General features: G+C 40.6%; 1 pseudogene; it reads left to right on the top strand.

Moving 5' to 3' along the window:
• Positions 1–3,395: 3,395 nt before the first annotated feature.
• LOC115029919 lies at positions 3,396–3,515 on the top strand (annotated as a pseudogene).
• Positions 3,516–4,817: the final 1,302 nt, after the last annotated feature.

Raw genomic sequence — 4,817 nt, 5'->3', positions numbered from 1 at the left:
GATCACTAATTGAGAAAATGCCTTACAGTTGGGTCTTATGGAGGCATTTCCTCAACTGAAGCTCCTTTCTCAGTGATAACTCCAGCCTGCGTCAAGTTGACACAAAACTAGCCAGTACAACCATCATAGTTTACTTTGGATGCAATTTATAAATTCACTCATATCCTTTTCAGTGCCAAACTGCATATTCTCACATGTTTCTGCTCTACCTAATGTTCTATTTTCACTATAAATTTCAGGAAAAGTTGTCCAATCACTATGCCATAGCCTGGATGTTAAGCTGTCTTGAAATGTTCTTCACTGTACAAATTAGTACATTACATATAAATTCAACCTCAGTCACCTTTTCAGGAACCAGGCAAAGAAATTCAGAGAAAGCTACATGAGGATAAAGGGAGGACAGAGGCACACATGAGGATAACAGGGAGATGAGTACAATCAAAATACCTTGTTTGCATATATAAATAAAACCTATTATTGTATTCAATTAATATATGTTGATAAAAATGAGCATAAATATAGTTGGATATATATGATGAAGAATGTGTTCTGTCTAAGTTCAGAAGCCCTCATGATGTTAAATATAAGACCCTGAAACTTTCAAAAACATATAAACTATTGTGTAAGCAAAAGATTATTGGATAGTATGTCTAAACATGATTGAGTGAAAAACTGTAAATTAGTTTCATTTAAACTGAGAATATTTAACCTTAAAAGTAATAGTTTTAAACAAATGAACATTAAAAAGCACACATTAAAAAGAACATTGTAATGTACACATTTAGTCTTTTTATACACATCACATATTTTTCATTTCCAAAACTCAATTAGAATAAAACATATGAGCCAAGAAAAGTTAATAGACAAAGACATTTCACCAAATGAAACATACAGCTTGTAAGCAGAATAAGTTACCAATGCAGAGAATGTCAACACAATCATTAAGGAAATTCTCATCGAAAGCCCAATAAGACTGTGAAAAAGTTACTTGAGGGCTCCGGAGAGGCAACTCAAAAGTTAGAGCACCTGCTGTGCAGTCATGAGAACCAGAGTTTATTTCTCAGCATCCACATAGCCAGCTCCACATCCCATGGATACCCAGAACTCCAGTTCCAAGGGATCTGCAACCTTTTCATGGATTCTGTGAACATGTGTGTGTGCATGTGCATTTGCAGGTGTGTGCACACACAGAGAGTAAAAGAAACAATTAAAAAAAAAAAGTATTAGAGTGCCATCCCCACAACATGACAGAACTGTGGCAAACAAAGCTTCCTAAACCTATATATATCTTAAACATGTGACTTTGTCCTCCCAACTCCAACACCAGTGTGACTCTGCTCAGTACTTCATGTGTGGCCATGTGGCATGCTTCAGACAATGCCAAAGGCTTGAGAACCATCTATGCAGTTACCTTGTTCTCTTGGTTTCTATGGTGACCAACAAAAAAGTTTGTCTTTATGAACTTGATAGTTTTCAACAGAGAAAATAAACCAGCAGAACACATTCCAACCCACAAAGTCAACCCCTGGCAATGCAGACCCAAGTTTGTTTAGAAGAGTTTGGTTGGAATGTATACTCAGTTAACCAATAATAACATACAAAGCATTCTGGCAAACTGTGATCAGACTGGAACAAAGGAAAATGTGGTTGAATCAAAATACATGTTCAGGAGGCTGCAGAGAGAGGTCAGTGGTTAAGAGCATTTATTGTTCTCATATTGGGACCCAGGTTTGGTTCCCTACATCCAAGTGGTAGCTCACAACTGATTATAACTCCAGTTCCAAGTGAGTTAATGCCTTCTGCTGATCTTGTTTGACTCCTGTACATTTGTAATATACAAAACCTTATGTAGCCACAAACACATACCCATAAATAAATGATAGATAGGTAGATCAAGCTTAACACAAATAAATACAGAAACTGAATAAAACCTCTTAGTTTTTGTTATTGTTACTTCGTCCATCATATCAGATACCCATATAAAATAATATTGTATAGTTACATGATGCAAGAATCTGGAAAAGACTGAGCTCTTACACATAACGAAAAGGATGAGATCTTACACATGGTAAAGAGTATGAGATCTTACACCTAATGAAAAGGATAAGATCTTACACATAAGGAAATGGATGAGATCTTACATATAAGGTTGTTGGCAAAGTAAAGATGAAGGAAAAAGACATTTGGAGGCTATTGGTGGTGGCGCATGCCTTTAATTCCAGCATTCGGGAGGCAGAGGCAGGAGGATTTCTGAGTTCAAGGCCAGCCTGGTCTACAGAGTGAGTTCCAGGACAGCCAGAGCTATACACAGAAACCCTGTCTCAAACAAAAAAAAAAAATAACTAGTTGTTTGTTGACTTAACCTGATTGGATTTTTAATTGATTCCCAAGAGGAATGTCAGAACAAGTCACTGCTATGAAGGTCATGTGAAATAACTTCACACATTAGCCATCTCAAAAACCCAGAAGTCAAAGATGTTGATTAAACATTGATCAAGAGTGGTGGGACCTCTGCAGAGCTAAACATACTGACAGGAGACAAATACCACCCAATAATAGCAGAACAACATCCTTTAGTCTGTGTGTGTGTGTGTGTGTGTGTGTGGTATGTGCACACACATGTATGCATGTGTACACATCAGACTATATGAGGATGTCCACATTATTCCTTTGAGATCAGGTCTCCCAATGGACCTGTAGCTAGGCTGTAGCCAGCAGAATCCACACCCATCCTTCTATCTCTGCTCCCACAGTGTTGATGTTACAGGCATCTACAAGCATGCCTGAAATTTTAGAATTATTTTCTTTTTTATGCATATGCATATGCATTTGAGCATGCAGAGGTCAGAAAAGGGTGTTGGATTCATTGGACCTGGAGTTGCAGACAGGTGTGAACAGCCTAATATGGGTGCTGGAAAACAAGCTCAGGCCTTCCACAGCTAATGCTTCTAGCCACCAAATCATCTCTGTGTCAACCCCATGACTAGCTTTTGATGTGGGTACTTAAGATCTGAACTCAAGTCATCTCCTCTGTCATCTCACTCTTGTGTTGCTATTCTGCCAATGTCTCATAAAGCTGAATGTGGTGGAAAATATCTGTAAACCTGATACTTGGGAGGTAGAAGCAGAAAAATCAGAAGTTCAAGGTTATTCTGGGGATAGCTTGGGTCTGTCTCAAACAAACAAAAATGCTCAGATTGTTGATTATGATGTTCCAACACACACACATACTCACACACACACTCAAACACCCACACACATACACTCTCTCTCTCTCTCTCTCTCTCTCTCTCTCTCTCTCACACACACACACACACACACACACACACACACACACACACACACATGTTGTGTCTAGCAGAGGTTAAATGGCAGCCTTCCAAAGATCAACTCACCCTGTGCCTAGAGACATTGCGGGTGTGGCTACTGTGTCAGTTGTTCATCAGTAGGTGGCAGAGAGGGTTATGTCTATGCTCAGTGTCCTGACCTGTGAACATCTGACATTCTCAGAAAAAAGCAAGCTTGAGAGGACTGCCAGCTTGGCATCATTCAGGCCCCAAAAGAGCTCCCAGGGGGGGGAGTAAGCCAGAGACTAGAAAAGCTGTAATTTTAATTTAAGGATATAAACCTTTAATGTTCCTGTTAGTTCCCAAATGATTTAGTTATTAAGACCTACTTAGTTTATTAGTAAGCTGGAGGCCTGGGATGGGCAGATATTCATCTATCTATAGGTTATATCTATTAAAGCCTCTAAACTTTCAATTTCTCAGCCATGTGATCCTTTGCCTTCAAACTGAGTCTCACTCTGGCTTGTTTTGCTTCATGCATGTCCTCATAGTGACCAGCTCATCACAACTCCTCCTGGTCCTTCTGCCTCACGGCCATCTCTTGGTCTTTCCATGTGGTCTCTCTACTACTTCTTCTCATGGTCCTTCTTCTTCTCCCCTCTCTCTGAGACCCCTAGCTGTGATCCAAAATCCAACTCTGCACAGTCATAGGATGAATCAGCTCTTTATTAACCAATCAGAGATAAATGGGGGACTTTTTTTTTAATACAACATTGATACAGGAGATGGTTCAATATTCATGACAAAGCTGGTGTCCTTACTATAACCAGATCTCTTGGCACAGAAATCAGCATCTGAATATACAGTGCACCAAATCAACCCCCAACAAAGAACCCTGACTGGGACCCAGGCAGGAGTGAGCCAGACAGAGGCCAACAGTCCATCTGTGGGGCCACTAGGGTGGGCCAGGTGAGATGCAAGCCCTAGATGATCACTAGACTGGTGGTACCATGGATCCTGACAAGGGATGATCACCAGTCAGGTGCCAGGCAGGCCTTGGGGCTCAGACCTTGCCTTAGATGACCCATATCTGGTGCCATAATGCACGAGCACGTCATAGCACTCCTGAAACCACTCTTAAAAAAATAAAAGATTTATTTATTCTATGTATGTGAGTACATTGTGGTTCTCCTCAGACAAACCAGAAGAGGGCATCAGATTCTATTACAGATGGTTGTAAGCCATCTTGTGGTTGCTGGAAATTGAACTCAGGACCTCTGGAAGAGCAGCCAGTGCTCTTAACTGTTGAGCCATCACTCCAGCCCTTGAAACCATTCTTGGGATGACTCCTGACCTCAGGCACCACTAAAGATTGTAAGTGACAGAAAAATAGAAGAGAAAGAGAAACAAAAGGATGTAGGCACAATGAAAAGATTCAGAAGTGGAGACTCAAGGGTAGTGAGGAACAGCATGATGTGAGTTAGTGATGCCACCTGGGACCATGGTGGGGTCCTGGCCTGTGCTGTCCCT

Source organism: Mus caroli, chromosome 18, assembly GCF_900094665.2.
Source record: "Mus caroli chromosome 18, CAROLI_EIJ_v1.1, whole genome shotgun sequence".
NCBI classification, from domain to species: Eukaryota; Metazoa; Chordata; class Mammalia; order Rodentia; family Muridae; genus Mus; species Mus caroli.
Note: the sequence above shows the minus strand (reverse complement) of the source record. Positions and strands in the feature narration are given on the sequence as shown.